The 16,816-nt window shown below is 47.3% G+C and overlaps 1 protein-coding gene across 2 annotated transcripts in view; it reads left to right on the top strand.

Annotated features, from left to right (window-relative positions):
* The window catches only part of PCCA (propionyl-CoA carboxylase subunit alpha), a 2,021,650-nt gene that overhangs the window by 1,205,976 nt on the left and 798,858 nt on the right, over window positions 1-16,816 (top strand). The gene's annotated exons all lie outside the window — the stretch shown is intronic.

Raw genomic sequence — 16,816 nt, 5'->3', positions numbered from 1 at the left:
TGTGCCCTGGACCCAGGAGACTGGATGGTAGCATTGGACTTGCAGGACACTTATTTCCATGTCCTTTTCCTGCCTGCCCAAAAACATTACTTGTGGTTTACAGTGGGCCATGAGCACTTTGAGTTCACTGTGCTCCCTTTTGGCTTTACCAGCGCCCCTTGGGTGTTCACTAAGGTGAGTGAAGGCGGTGGTCGCAGCTTATTTGAGCAGGTCAGCGGTTTTAGTCTTCCCCTACCTCAACGACTAGCTGTTGAAGGCGGGCTCCCCCAGGCTGTCGTCTCCCACCCCAAGTCTACGGCAGACCTCTTTCATTCACTGGGGTTCACTATAAACTTGCTGAAGTCTCACCTGACTCCCTTTCAGATGCTTCATTTCATCAACGCTGTTCTTGACACAGTGCAGTTTCGGGCTTATCCTCTTGAGTCAAGGATTTTCAGGCTATGGTACCAATGTTTCAGCCTTTATCCTGGATTTTGTTTAGATTGACTCTGGAGCTTCTGGGCCTCATGGCCTCTTGCAATCCTGCTGGGGACACATGCCAGATGATATAGTCAGACTTTGCAGTGGGACCTGAAGTTCAAGTGGGCACAGCATCAGGGGAATATCTCTGACATGATCCAGATTTCAGAGGGAACTGCAGAAGATCTGCATTGGCAGTTGTAGGAAAGTACCCTCTTTTTTTTTCTTGGCATGGTTACCCCCATGTTCTGCCTGTCGTCAGTGTGTTTGACTGTGTTCACTGGGATCCTGCTGACCAGCACCCCAGGGATTATGCTCCCTCCCTTCTAACTTGGAAACTTGTACCATTTTCTCCCCACATTTAGCATACTGGTACCCCCATGTAAGACCCTAGTATACGGTACCCAGGGCATTGGAGTACCAGGGGATCCCCATGCGCTGCAGCATGTATTATGCCACCCATGGGGAGCCCATGCAAAGTGTTCTGCAGGCTTCTCATTGCAGTCTGCGTGAAAGGGTGCATTCACCCTTTTCACTACAGGTCACTGCTCCAGGTCACTGAAAGTCACCCCCATGGCAGGCCCAGAGGGCAGCGTGCAAGTACCTGTGTGTAAGGGCACCCCTGCACTAACCGAGGTGTCCCCATGAACTCCAGTGCCATTTTCATGCACTTTGCGAGTGTGGGGCCACCATTTTGTGTGCACTGGACCTAGGTCACTACCTGTGTCTAGCTACATAATGGTAACTCCGATCCTAGGCATGTTTGGTATCAAACATGTCAGAATCATACCCCAATACTGTTGCCAGAATTGGAAGTATGATTCAATGCACTTTGGGGGCACCTTAGAGGACTCCCCAGCCATTGCTCCTACCAGCCTTCTAGGGCTTTTCAGAGAGCCCAAGCTGCTGCCACCCCTCAGACAGTTTTCTGCGGTCCTGCTGCTTGAACAGCTCAAGCCCAGGAAGGTAGAACAAAGAATTCCTTTGGGAAAGGGGGTTAGCACCCTCTCCCTTTGGAGATAGGTGTTACATGGCTTGGGAGGAGTAGCCTCCCCGAACCACTGGTATGCTTTGAAGGGCACATTTGGTGCCCTCTGTGCATAAACCGATCTACACCGATTCAGGGACTTCCAGTCCCTGCTCTGGCACGAAATGGACAGTGACCACTCCCCTATCCATCACAACCCTAGCCACTGAAACTGCAACTGGACCCTCCATGAAACGACAATCTGCACCCACGAAGACGACCCTTCCTGCAACATCGTTTCCACGGCTCCTTCTAGCTCTGGCAACATTTCTCAGGCTGTGCATCCTCTGACCGCGCCAAGTCTTTGGTCTGCATGACAAAGAAGAAGGAATCTCCCTTGAAGTGAAGGAGTCACTCCCCTGCATCTGCAGGCACCTACTGCAATGACGACCGGCTGCATGGATCTCCTCTCATCCAGCATCCAGAAAATTAAAGAAGTAAATACTTTTTAGTGGCAAGTTGATCAAAATAGGTTTCTTCCAAAAATGTTTGAGGGCTGAAGAACATACATTTTGTCAGTGCTTGAATTATGATTAATCTCTGGGCATTCCAATAAGTGATGCAAGAAATGAAGAAGGTATCATCAGCAAATAGAAGTGTAAAGAACATTTCACTGCCTAAGACAGGCATGTGACTAATCCAGTCTTTTAACTAGCTCACCACACTGTTAACGACTAAAGTAAATAAGGGTGGCATAATGGCTTAACGCAGTTTGACTCTCTAGTTAATCTGGAAGGTTTGGTGGATTCGCCATTTCTGCCCCAGTGCATTGTAGGGGAGATATCTGTCTGCAAGCTGTTTGTTATAATTAAAAGGTTTGCAAGGAGGCATAGAGAATCCAATGCAGCCCAAAGTCTGTCTTGTAGAAAGCTGTGAAAAGAAGATTTTGCGGGGGGAGTACAGGTATTCCCCTCTAAGTATAACATATTTCTTGATTATAATAAACAGTATGAAAGCTTGGTCAGTAGCACTAAGAGCCCTGCTCAAGCCATTTTGACAATCAGATAGGATGTTATTGAACTCAATATAGGCTCCTAGTTGATCACTGGGTCTTTCATGCAGCCTTTAAAAAAAAAAAAAATCTAGTCAATCTCCCGTCTGAACCAGGTGACAGAAACACTATCCGTGTGTGTATGATCTGAATTACTACAGTCACCATGTAGGAATCCCATATCATAAGCTCAAACTAAAATACAATAGAATCTTATTTAGCCTAGCAGCTTTTCCACAATTTTGTTAGTTTATAGCTCAGTGCACCTCATCAGTTGTGAACGATTCAGTCTCATTAACAGGGGCGGCTGCACTATGATTGGGAGGTTTTGAGGTAAGCAGCACAACAGCCATCCATCCAGACAGGCTACATTATCAGAGAGTACACAAATACTTTTTTTCTGTATGAACCCCAGGGCTTTCATAAATATCCTTAGACCCATATATTACGATATTCCAGGAGAATCTAGAAATCTTGTTTTTTTTATGCTTGCAGGAGTTGGTCCCCATAGATGCAAACTCCATTGTTTTTCTTTTTTTCCCCAGCTCCCAGGGCATTTCTTAATCTCTCTTTTGCTCTTCTGCAGTCAGCACTAAATCCCAATTATTAGTGCTGTGAGATCTTCTGTTAGACACTGTACAGCGTTGTGACAGTAATGGACTAATCTTTTGCACAATCTCTTCATGCAGTTTAACTACCATAGAATCTGCATCCCTGTAAGAAAAAAACTGAGCAAGGGAATGACAGAATTGTAGAGATCACTACAAATATTTTTTAGATAGAATCTGATCCCATTTAAGGTTGCCCTGTTATCTCTGACTTGAAGGGTGTAGCATTTTTCTATATCTTAAGGTCATTGATAGACTGCAAAGGGTCTTTAGTTTTATGTTCTGCAACAGAGGATTGTCATCACTCTAGACTCTAGTTATTTCTATATCAAATAGATGATGCCAGTTATTTATGTTCAAGATGATGATATCTATATAACTGAGATACATTTCCAATTTAAAAGTACTTTTTGGCGTGCATCCAAATCAGTTTTGCCATTTGCTAATCTTATACTATGTGTGATAGACATAAAGGCCAATTGTTCCACAATTTAGTGAAGATTATTGGTTGGAAATGAAATATGGGGAAGACTCCTGATTTCACAGTCTACCTAAGCTAAATGAATCCACCCCTTTATAGGTTCAGCATTAGTATTAACATCACCTGTCACAGATGTAATGAGGGATAGGTTACTTAACATAGCTCTTTTACATAGTTCATCATCCAGTAATCCCAGAAATTCAGTTTTGTCTCTGTAATTGTTGGAGTAGTAGAATGGTTGTAGACATTGGAAAAAAAAGTACAACTTAATTTGAAGGTAAAATAATTAATATTATTTGAAAATCCACTAAAAGCATATTGTAGGAAGTTGGCTCTGTAAATACTAGGGGCGTTATTACAACTTTGGAGGAGGTGTTAATCTGTCCCAAATGTGACGGATCTACCACCAGCCGTATTACGAGTTCCATAGGATATAATGGACTCGTAATACGGCTGGTGGTATATCCACCACTTTACCGTCACTTTTGGGACGGATTAACACCTCCTCCAAAATTGTAATAACCCCCTAGGTGTCTTAAACCAGTCGATCGCAGTCTCAGAAGTGAAGAATTGAAGCACTAAGATATTTAACTCTTAAATAAAAGTCGTTGTCAACTCGGTATTGGAAGTGAGAACAAAATTATGTTTCTCAATGCTTTTAATTCTGAGAAAACCAAAATGAAAAGTTACCTTATAAAAAAGTTAACTTTTCATTTTAATTTCCTCAAATTATATTTCAACGTGTTGCATTTACAAACAGCATGCCTCTTCCTCCCTGTGGCCATTAGAACACTATAACATATTTATAACTGAAAAACACAATCATTTTTTTAATGGGAGAAACATAAACTGCAGAAACGTTTTCCACATTATGAACATTCTTTCACTTCATATTTCTCCCATTTAAAAGCATGGTTGTATGTTTGTATTATATTTGTAATGGTGCTACATATGGCGAAATGTATGCCCTGTGCCACAAGTACATACAACACCGGTTCTGTTACCCATACATCCCATTCACATGCACACATGTTTATATATCCCCAAAGACCACACTCTCACTGACATGTGGCAGCCCTGTCATAGTGCCCCTAGTCAAAGTATTTTGTTCAAAGCATAGCATCTGGATCTATGAACATTAGGCTTAAAGTCAAGGAAGTTTGGTGTGAGGGTGTCTGGTAATAATGAGTAAGTTGTTTAGGCTTCGGTAGCTCACGATAACTTTCACTGATCAGAAGTAGTTCTCGCTACAGAAAAGGTTGGAGACCCCTGGACTATATGCTATACCAAAGTGAGGTTTAGTGTGCACAGAGTCCAGGGGTTCCCCAGAGGCTTTACAGAGGCTAAAGTAGATAATACTAATGCCCTCTTTTGTGGTAGTGTGGTCAGGAAGTTCAATTTATCAGAGGGTAGTGCTAAGCATTCATTGTGCACACACAGTCAAGAAATGAAGCACACACTCAATGACTAACTCCAGTCCAATGTTTTAGGTATGTAAAATAAATATTGTTACTTTATTTCTAGAACCAAAACGATCTTTGTTGCAGTTAAGTACAGTTTCAAGAATGTATCAATTTCAAGTATCAACTGCACTTTGTAATTCACAGTTAAAACAGTTTTCAGGTAAGTAATACTTTTCAATATCAATAGTAGACACGGTGCAATTTTCATTGAAGGCAAAGCAGTCATAGGGGGGAAAGTGCATACACAGTTTACAGGTAAGTACTTGACTTACAGTCTCAGTCATTGGGGGTTAAAGTGTCCACATGGCAAAGTTTAGGATGACACCAGGGGTGCACCACCAGCAACATGGGTCTGGCTGGCTGCAGAGGTCAAAGTTGGTGTTGGGCACCCAATGGAATCCCGTAGAGACTGGGGGCACTTGGAAGTGAACGGTTTACATACCTGCGGTCTCAGGGCAAGGGCTCTCGGGGGAGGGGATTTAGATCAGCACCATGGGGAGGGGCGGGGGAGGTCACTGGTCAATACCAAACACACACCCTATGCGGCACAGAGGCCATCCTGTGCAGGGTGCAAAAACAGTATTGGGTGCCCAATGAATTTCAATAAGGAACTCCTGGTACACAAAGAGGCTGCAGGCTTGGTCCAGGGGGGTCGGCTGAAGACCACCAATGGCTAGACAGGTAAGTTGAGGCTCCTCTGGACATCGATGGGTTCCCCAAGGACAGGGGGCTGCGGGTGCAGGGGTACCTTTAGGCGTTGGGTATCTTCACTGGATCTGGTCTCGAATCAGGTAGGGGGTCTTCTGCATTAAGGCTCTAGGTGTCGCCGTGGTGGCCAGGAGGGGTCAACCCAGGGTGGACTCAAGGTCGGAATCGCCTGGGGACTCTCTCGGGTCAAGTGGGCCACCTGGACATGGGCTGTGGGTGTCGGGTGCAGAGTTGGCAGGACTTGTGGATCCTGAGGGCTCTTGAGTCCTTGTTGGTTTTCTCTGCGGACAGTGCCACTGTCCTCGGGAATTCTTTGATCTTAGGTAGGCAGGCAGTCCTCTGGAGGTTTGTAGAGGTTGCTGGTCCTGCAGACTGGGTCATCGTCTTGTAACAGGAGTATTGAATCTGCAGACAGGCCAGTAGGGCTGGGGCCAAGTCATTTGTCAACAAAGGTCTTCACTGCTGGTGCAGCTCTTCAGTCCTCCTTCTTTGAGTTCACCAAGGATCTGAAGAGCGAGGTTCAGGGGTGTCCCTAAATACTAGATTTAGGGGTGTTACAGGGGTCAGAGGGCAGTAACCAGAGACTACTGACCCAGAGGGTAGCTAAACCCTTTCTGTGCCCATTCACTTTGGGGAGGGGGGCACATACCTACCCCTATTGGGTAACTCCCTCCAAAACAAGATGGAGGATTCTGCCAGGAGCAGGTTCACCTTAGCTCTGGGCACCCTAGTGGTGGTCCCTGCTGGGGTGGACACTCCTCCTGGTGTTTACTACCTTTCCTGCCAGAAAGTGTGACCTGGTCCTGGGGGTGAGCATCTCCATTGGCTGGAGTACCCTGAGACAGCATAACAAAGACAGGAGTCTTTGAGATTCACTGCCAAGTGTTGCTGTTCTTACAAGGGAGGTCTGAAGCACCTCTTCCCACAGCAAGCTTTGTTCCTGATGCCTGAGAGCACAAAGGCTCTACCCTATGGGTCAGAAACTTGTCTGGTGGTGGGAGGCTGGCATAGACTGGGCAACCACACACTAGAGAGTTGGGTGAATATAAGAGGGCATCTCTAAATTACCCTCTGTGTGCATTTTACAATAAATCCAACACTGGCATCATTGTAGGTTTGTTGAGCTTAGAAGTTAGATTCCAAACTTCCCAGTCTTCAGTGAAGTCATCATGGAGCTGTGGAGTTCATAATGACAAACTCCCAGTCCATGTACTCAGTATGGCTACACTGCACTTACAAGGTCTAAGAATGGACTTGGACACTGTAGGGGTATATCGCTCATGAAGCTAAGCCCTCGAGAGTGGTGTAGTGCACCCTGCCTTAGGGCTGTAATCCTGCTAGAGGCGTGCCTTACATATGCCACAGGCGGCGTTTTGTGGGCATGGCACACAGGGAGGGATGCCATGTCGACTTTACCTTTTTCTCCCCACCAGCACACACAATATGCAATGGCAGTGTGTATGTGTTTGGTGAGGGGTCCCTTTGGGTGGCACAATACATGCTGCAGCCCCTAGGGACCCTCTCTGGCCATGGGACCCTTGGTACCCTTTTACAAGGGTCTTAGCTGTGTGCCAGAGGTGCGCCAGTTGTGGAAGCAATGGTACAGTTCAGGGAAAGAACACTGGTGCCGGGGCCTGGATAGCAGGATCTCAGCACACACTCAGTCAAGTTAGCTTTAGATATCAGACAAAAAAGTGAGGGGGTGACCATGCCAAAAGGGGCACTTTTCTACACATATATTGGTATAATGTTCATATATAACCCAACATATATTAAAAAAGTGAGACTACTAGCGGCCCTACCTTTAGAAGAAGCGACTGCACCTAGTAGGAGGGCTTCTACTGCAACTTTTCCCCTGTGCATTGCAAGGACTCTGCAACCTCCGTAGTCGGGCATCCTCCAGAGCAACAAGGACTCTGCTTGCACTTAGGAGAAGCGAAAAGGAATCTCCCTTGGAGTGAAGGAGTCACTCTCCAGCATCTGCAGGCACCTCAACAACCGGGTTGTGGATTCTGCTGTCTTATGGATTCTCCAAGGCTCCACAACACAGGCGGTGGTTCTGTGGCACTACAGATATCTGACCTTACTTCTTTGCAAATGAGGTCTGAGATCCCTTGTTGGAGCTGCCTGGCTGGAACCTTGTTGACTCCTCAGTCCAAAGACCTAGCTCCATGAAGTCCCAGCTTCCCGCACTACACAGCTCCAAGAACAACATCCTCTCTACAACTCCTGTGAGATGGGCGGCACTCTTAGGTATACTGCTGAGGCCTCCCTGTACCTGCTGCCAGAAGGTCCTGCTTGGGGGCTCCAATGATTCCTGCTAGCTCTCCTCCTTGCTGAGGGCTGGCCCGACCTATCTGCAAAGGTAGAGTCTCCTGGACTTTGCTGGTCCCCAAAATTCTCCATCACTCCATGCAACACTTTTCTGCATTTGCCAACGCTTGGTGGTGGTTCTGCTGACCCCTCTGCAATCCATCGATTAGTGCAGGACAGATCATGGGAGGCTCCTGGGATCTTCCTGCATCGCCTGGACTCCACAGCTGCACTTCTTCTACCACCGTTCAACAAGAAAGCCACTTGAGGAACAGTGGGCATTTCCCCCTTAAAAAGCCTGGGTACCTCTGGGTGGTCAGGACTCTGTCCCCTCTTTTCTTAGGTCCTCTTATTATGGAATCCACGCTTGGGTTCTACTAACCTGGTCACAAGAGAAGCTGGACAACCGCTGTCCCCCATTGACTTCAACCGGAGGTTCAGACACAACCTCAACCCTGGCACCTGAGCTCCCTGGTGTACGTACACCACTTCTCTGGGTATCCACGAGTAGGGGCATTCTTGAACCTCCCTTGTCCCAATGGGTTTCCTTGGGATCCTCTGGGAAGGGTCCTAAAACTGAAAAACTCCAACCCCAATTTCCCCATGTTTTCCTATGGACACTGACCCGGGGTTACAACTCTGCACCTGGGGAATCCTAACTACTTTCCTTTTGTGTCTTACAGCGTGTTGCTTTGGCGCCACACCTGGTTTGGCTGCATGGGCTCTTCTTTGGATGTGCAGCAGTTCCTCATGGACATGCCTGTTTATTGCTCAACACTATTTGACTCGAAGGGTGATTTGGCCCTGGAGAAATTTAAAGAGAGCAAGACCTTTGTACGTTCTTTAGGTCAAGCTCAGCTGGGTCGGCATTCTCCAAACTACAGAGCTCCTTTCAGGGCTTCAGCAGGGTATGTCTGCAAAGACGGTGCCAGTACTTGCCTCAGTAGCTACATTCCTCCTAGCTCTTTCGAAAGTGGTGCTAAGGAGCAGGCCGATTGCATCCAGTCCTCCAGGGGCAAGGTGTTACCTAAAACCTAGCTACTGCAAAGCCGCTTTAGTTTGTCCTTTGCCACACAGGATTGCCCAGTGGCAAAGCAATACACTTTTTACCTCCTCAGAAGGGAGATCATCACGTCAGACCAATGGGTGATCCAGATCATGGAACATCAATACTCCCTACCCTTCCTATTCTCTCCTTTGGATCTGTAACCCACACCGCAACATTCCCCAGAAGGCTACTTGCCTATATTCCACAGAGAAGTTCAGACTCTCTTTGCCAAGTGAGCAATATAGAGGGTGCCTGCATCAAAGATCAGGATTCAGCTACTGATAGTTTCTGGTGCCTAAGAAGTACAACAGTAATACTGTGAAAGAAACAGCTTAAAAACATGACTTGAAATAACTGACTGTCTGAAACACCTAAATCCAAGAAATGAAATTTTGGAATGCCTTTCTCTTTTTCTTATTCATCTCAGACGGAAAAGTGAAACGGAACTCAATACCCAGTGGTAAGCAGTGAAGAGAAAACAAAGAATTAACTTCCCAAATGTAAGTTTTGTAGGGACCAAGGATAAACACACAAACATGTTTGTCATAAATTCAAGGGCCATTCAAATTTTACTAAATGACTCGTGGCACACAAAGGAAAGGGATTGACATTTCTTAAGTAACAGTGTAGCTGCAAAATCAACTATAGTTTGTTGTTCGTTTCCATTGACTCTTAAGAGTTGTTTTTGAGTTTCATAGGCACCTCCTGTTTTCGTAACAACTTTATTTTTTATTTTTCATTCACTCCTACTGGGAAATAAGAATGATAATAGTTATCGTAATTGCATATTTAGTAATGAATTGCTGTTAGAAATGGGGTCTTTGGTTGTCAGTCAGGTTACCCCCTGTCCAAGCAAGGACCCCCACTCTAGTCAGGGTAAAGGAGAATCGCCCTCAGTTAACCCCCGCTCACCCCCTTGGTAGCTTGGCACAAGCAGGCTTAACTTCAGAGTCTAGGTGTAAAATATTTGTACGAACACACACAGTAACTCAGTGAAAACACTACAAAATGACACAACACAGGTTTAGAAAAATAGGTAATATTTATCTAAACAAAACAAGACCAGAATGACAAAAATCCACCATATACAAGTCAAGTTATGAATTAAAAAGCAAAAAGAGTCTTACATCATTAGAACAACAGTTCTAATGCTGTTATCGTGAAAAAGTACCTGGGTTGCATCAAAGGCCAGTAATGCATCAATTTCTCACTCTCTAGCGAGACCGTGCGTCGTTCCTCCTCCGGTCGGGTCGGCATGCATCGTTTTTCCTCTCTGCAGGAGAGCGATGCGTCGATCCAGACAAGCACCTCGTGTCCAGGCTGGCTTTGCTTAGTTTTTTCGCACCCAGCAAGGATTTGCGTAAAAAATCCTGCCGCACGGTATCAGCAAAACCGCGCTGTGTGGGTTGCGATGTTACCAGCCTCTGTTAGCAGTGTTACGCGTCTTTTCTCCAGCCGCGTGTGTCGATCTTCCAGCCATGCTGCAGCCGGAGCGTTGATTTCAGCTGCGACGCCGGCGGCGCGCCGTTTCTTCTGCCGCGTCTCAGAGTTTGCGTCGGACATTGCCCTGCACGGCGGTCGGTGTGTGGATTTTCAATCTTTGTCTGCCAGCTTCACCTGCCAAGGCTCTAGGAACTGGATAGGGCACCATTTGGCAGGGCAGGATTCTCAGCAGAGAGTCCAGGTGCTGGTAGGGGAAGTCTTCGATGGCCTTGGGACTTCAACAACAGGAGGTAAGCTCAGGACAAGTCCTTGGAGATTTCTTCACAAGCAGAAATGCACAACAAAGTCCAGTCTTTGTCCCCTTTCACCAGGGAGAAGCAACAACTGCAGGATATCTCCACAAAGCACAGTCACAAGCAGGGCAGCACTTCTCTTCAGCTCTTCTCCAGGCAGAGGTTCCTCTTGATGTCCAGAAGTGATCTAAAGTCTGTGGTTTTGGGTGCCCTTCTTTTACCCATTTTGGCCTTTGAAGCAAGCTTACTTCAAAGGAAAGTCTCTCTTGTTTGTGAAATGCTGCCTTGCCCAGGGCAGGCCCCAGACACACACCAGGGGGTTGGAGACTGCATTGTGTAAGGGCAGGCACAGCCCTTTCGGGTGTGAGTGACCACTCCTCCCCTCCCTCCTAGCACAGATGTCTTATCGGGATATGCAGGCTACACCCCAGCTCCCTTTCTTTACTGAAAGATGTATTTTTAAATTGTAAGCTCAGAGACCCCAAACTCTACATGTCTATCCACTCCCAAAGGGAATCTACGCTTTAATCATATTTAAAGGCAGCTCACATGTTAACCTATGAGAAGGATAGGCCTTGCAACAGTGAAAACCGAGTCTGGCAGTATTTCACTGTTAGGACATATAAAACACATCTCTATGATGGTCATTACAACATTGGCGGTAAAAGCCGCTTACCACCGTGCAGAACACCGCCAACATACCACCGCGGCCGCGGAATTCTGCCACAGCTATTATGACCCACATCTTGAAATCCGACAAAATTCAGACACCCACACAAGTCCGCCACACCAAAGGTCAGTGATAAACTGGCGAAAACAAAACCTCCACCGCCACGCCAACAGAAATACGCCCACACAATCATGACACACGAATCCACGCAGCGGTCTTTCAACCGCGGTATTCCATTGGCGGTACACACCGCCACACTCAAAATACACACACTTCTACAAAACACCGCCACATTGGACAATTCGAAATACACACACCTGAGACACATACACACACCACTACCACACACCCATTACAATATAAAACACACAACCACATCACCCACAAACCCCTACGACCAAAAATTCAGAAAGAAGGCCAGAGAGAGACACCACCATCCACAATCTAGCATCCACAGGCACTCAACACCATCACCCACACAACTTCCACGCACAAAACACCACACACCACTACATATCACCACACTTATCACCACACACACCACCCAACACATCACCTACACCACCCCAGGTACTCTGAGGAGGAGCTCAGGGTCATGGTGGAGGAAATCATCCGGGTAGAGCCATAGCTATTTGGAGCACAGGTGCAGCACACCTCAATTGCAAGGAAGATTGAGCTATGGAGAAGAATAGTCGACAGGGTTAACGCAGTGGGACAACACCCAAGAAATCGGGACGACATCAGGAAGCGGTGGAACGACCTACGGGGGAAGGTGCGTTCCGTGGTCTCAAGACACCACTTGGCGGTTCAGCGGACTGGCGGCGGACACCCACCTCCTCCCCCACAACTAACAACATGGGAGGAGCAGGTCTTGGCGATTCTGCATCCTGAGGGCCTCGCAGGAGTCGGTGGAGGAATGGACTCTGGTAAGTCAAAGATTTACTACTATATCCCCCACCCTTCCTGCATGCCATCACAAACTCCTACCCGTACCCTCACCCTCAGCACTCCACAAACTCACACATACCCCACTATCACAAAGCACCCATCCCAACACCAAGCCCTGCATGCAACCCCAACGCATGGACACCCATCACTAAAGCATGCCCACTGCACATACCCACACAACCCCCTAAACCATCATCAAACAAGTCCCCACATAGGAATGCAAGCACTGGGGTACACCGGTCACCCACCCATTGCCCACTATGACAGACACAGATGCAATAATTAAGCATTTACACCCCTGCAGGACCACTACCCAACGTCACCAGACAGGAGGGTCCAGACATCTCCACCCCACCCACAGAAGAGGCCCACAGTGATGACAGCAGCTCTGTCCAACTGGATCCAGATGACCAGCCCGGACCATCGTGGGCCTCGGGACAGTCGGTTCCCCTCGCACAGGCACAGGCCACCACAGACCTTCCACCCTCTGGTAACACCAGCACAGCACCCACCAAGCGGGCCCATACCTCCGTACCCAGGACATGTCAATCAGCTGTGTGTCCACCACTACAGGGAACCCAGCATAACCCACCACCCCAACAACAGGGACCTGGGGGCAGTGGCAGTGGGCACGGTCCAGGGGACGGAGGCCCAGGAACACAGGGGAACTGGGAGGGCTGCTGTGCGGCAGGGGGCGGACAGGCCAAGGGAACCCACTCTCTACGAGGCCCTCTCCTCCATCATGGGAGTATACCACCACTCCCAGGAGACGATGGCAACGGTCCTGGCCAAGTTTCAGGAGACCCAGCGCATGCAGGAGGAACAGTATTTGGGCTTCAGGGAGGAACTCAGAACCATCAGCTCCGCCCTGGGCACCATCGTAGGGGTGCTGAAGGAAATACTCAACACCAGGAGGGACACCGTCCGCCAGGGTTGTAATGACCCCCTATATGTCCAGCCTTAAACATACACTGCACCCTGCCCATGGGGCTACCTAGGGCCTACTTTAGGGGTGTCTTACATGTAAGAAAATGGAAGGTTTAGGCCTGGCAAGTGGGTACATTTGCCAGGTCAAATTGGCAGTTTAAAACTGCACACATACACTGCAGTGGCAGGTCTGAGCCATGTGTACAGAGCTACTATTGTGGGTGGCACAACCAGTGCTGCAGTCCCACTAGTAGCATTTGATTTACAGGTCATGGGTACCTCTAGTGCACTGCACTAGGGACTTACCTGCAAATTAAATATGCATAATCATGGAAATCCAATTACATACACATTTTGTATTGAAGCACTTGCACGTTAGCACTAGATAGCAGTGGTAAAGTGCCCAGAGTAGCAAAAACAGAGTCCAGCACACATCAACAACCTGGGAAACAGAGGCAAAATGTTTGGGGAGACCACGCCAAGGATGCCAAGTCTAACAGTAGCTGTAGGACAATGCAGGAAATTGTGCCCCAACTGATTCGGAGACGTGTAAGGTGTAGTATGTGCTTCATTGTAGGAGTCGGTCTGATAAGCCCTGGTTCCTGAGGTCTATCCGCATCGAGTGATGGATGATGATGAGGAGGAGATTTAACATACCTGTAATTTGTGTACCAGTACTGACATAGGTGTTCGATCCCGCCCCACCATAACTTTAAATTATTCATTTGTATTTTAAGTGGCAGCCAGACTGCTTCAAATTTGTGAACTCATCATTGCAAAATTTCTGTTAGTATCTTCATTGCTCATGTATTTCAAACCTTACCCCTCCACATACTTAGCAGTGGAGAAGACTGGAGTTTACAAAATCTTTGTCAATCTAGCTGCAAATAACAGGTGTGAGATTAGTTTACTCGTCAAGGTAGTTTGTGGATAAATGCTTTTCCCCAGGGACCCTCAAACAGCTGTAAAGAGAGTGTGATTCCGGTTGTGTTCTTAACTAGTGAAAGTATTTATTTTCTGAAAGTCTGTACATGGGCACATGCCCACCATATATGGAATAAGGTACCTCTTTCACCACAATTCTTCACAATTTTTCCATCATGTCTTGACTGCCCAACAATGTGTGCAGTCTAGTTGGAGACAAATACCATTTAGTAAATAGTTTGTATACCGTTTCTATGTAATTCATGGTAATAGATAATTTAGCTACTCTCAACCATATGTCTAATTCTGGTGTCCTCTGGTATTTCATTTCCCAGATGTCTTTCCTATTGAAGACTGCTCCTGAGAATAGGTCCCCCCAAATAAAGATTGGCTGCTTCCATTCCACCCTTTAAATCCTGAGTCCAAAATTCCTGGGTGAAAATCAAGATTATAAATAATTGGTGACATTGGAGAGAAGAATGTGATAAAGCTTCTATCTGATAGAGACTTTTAGTTGCAGATTCTTTACCTTTGAATTTCCCTCAGGTGTCACACTGGATCCAGAGAATTTTGTGAGCTGTACCCCTGCATGCCATCAGTTGTCATCAATCCGCTCCATGTCCGTCGGCTTCCACGCTGGATATGACGTCACTGTTACTATATGGGTGCCACACCGGCGCGCTGATGTCAGTTCATTTCTTTCTGTGCCAGCAAGCACTGATATCAAGAGAGCTACCTCTCAGTCAGTTTTTTGACTGACATTTTTCTTCTTTTGTCAAAGATTTTTTTGGAGTGTTCTACCATAGTGCGTCGAGGATGTCATCCAGAAAGACTGGTTTCAAGCCCATTTGTTTGGCAGTCCAACACTGCTTGAGTGCCTTATGGCCCCACATAGTCGGAAGGGGCCCCTTTGGGTCCTGCGCCGGCAGCTTTGGCCTGGGCATTTAGGGGCACCCAAGGATCCAGTCCAATGTGAAATACCACTCCGACCTTCCCTGATGCGGTCCGCACCCACAGGTCACGCAATCCTCATTGTAATCCTCGACTCCATCACAGAGCTGGATGGCTGTCGCATGATGCCAGTTCCAATGCCGGCTGGAACCTTGCCTCCTAGGTTGGATCCTGAACCCCCTTCTTATGGTTTAGGTTTTGGGAATTAATAGGAGGGGCCTCTGGAATATAATCTCCTGACAGAGGTACTACAACCAAGAGCTTCCACCTCAAGAACCCATGCTCCCATTTAATGAGGCCCTCACAGATGTCCTACTGATTACCTGTTCTAAACTTAGCACAGGGGCTCTTAAAAACAAGACAAATGCACACTGTCATCGTCCCACTGTAGGGGACCCAAGTTTTCTGTCGCAGCACCCCGCCCTGAGAGCTTGGTTTTCCAACCCTATACCTCCCAGGGCACATTCCCTTCCGCTTCCCCTGATGAGTAATCCAAAAGGTTGGACACATTTGAAAAGAAGATGTTTTCTTCTTCCAGCCTTCCATTGTGGTCCGTGAACACTGTATACATTTTTGCCCGTTATTCCCATACGCTGTGGAATACGGTTGCACAAGTGCTGCCACAGGTCCAGGAGGAGACCCAGGCTGTACTCTGTCAGACTGTTGCCGATAGGCAGGATGCAGCGAAGTTCACAATCCGTTGCAGACTGGACACGGCCAACTGGCTAGGACGAGCGTTTTCATAGACAGTGGCCCTGAGGCACCACGCCTGGCTGAGGACGCCTGGCTTTTCAGGGGATGTCCAAGCTACCTTGATGGACATGCCCTTTGATGGCACCCGTCTCTTCAAAGGGTCAAGACCCCTGGACCCTGCTGGTCCTCTTCAGCCTTGCAACTCTCATTTTGCTGCTTCTTGCATTTGCAAGGCTTTTTGGTGGTTCTCCTAAAACACTGACCATCTGCGACCCCTGACCAACGTGGGACACCAGCTGCACTGCTCCAAGGGCTCCTCTGCAGCGCCTGGACTTCACAGCTGGTCTTCTTCTTCCCCTGTCGACACGGATCTCCATCCATAGAAGAGTGGGTAGTGGCTCCTGCCGCGACTGGTCTCTGTCCCCTTCACTTGCAGGTCCTCTTTTTCCAGAATCCAATTTTGGTTTCCTCTGGTCTGGGCCTGTTCTTGCACAATTCATTTTCTAAGTCCTCTTGTTAGTCCTGGGGAAGACCATGCACTTAACGCTCTCCTGGGGGTCACTCAGGTACTCACCTCTTGTGGTCCTAGTTCTTCCATCTTACCTCTAACTACTCCATATTCTTGGGTGGGGACTTCACTTTGCGTTCCACTATTTTAGTATAAGTATATGGTTTGGTCCTCCCCTAGGGCCCTAACTATTTTTCTCCAATTCTTGCCAATACTTGTTGTTTCTTGTGCCAATTCCTAATTATCACTGTGTATATATGCATAGTGTGTACTAACGTCCAGTTAGGGGCACTGCCTATAAGTAATCTAGTGTGGTGTTACTATAATAAAGTACCTTTTTTGTAACACTCTGTGGTTCCTT

The sequence above is a fragment of the Pleurodeles waltl genome, chromosome 8 (genome assembly GCF_031143425.1).
Source record: "Pleurodeles waltl isolate 20211129_DDA chromosome 8, aPleWal1.hap1.20221129, whole genome shotgun sequence".
In the NCBI taxonomy this organism is placed as follows: domain Eukaryota; kingdom Metazoa; phylum Chordata; class Amphibia; order Caudata; family Salamandridae; genus Pleurodeles; species Pleurodeles waltl.
This window is presented reverse-complemented; position numbering and strand designations above follow the sequence as displayed.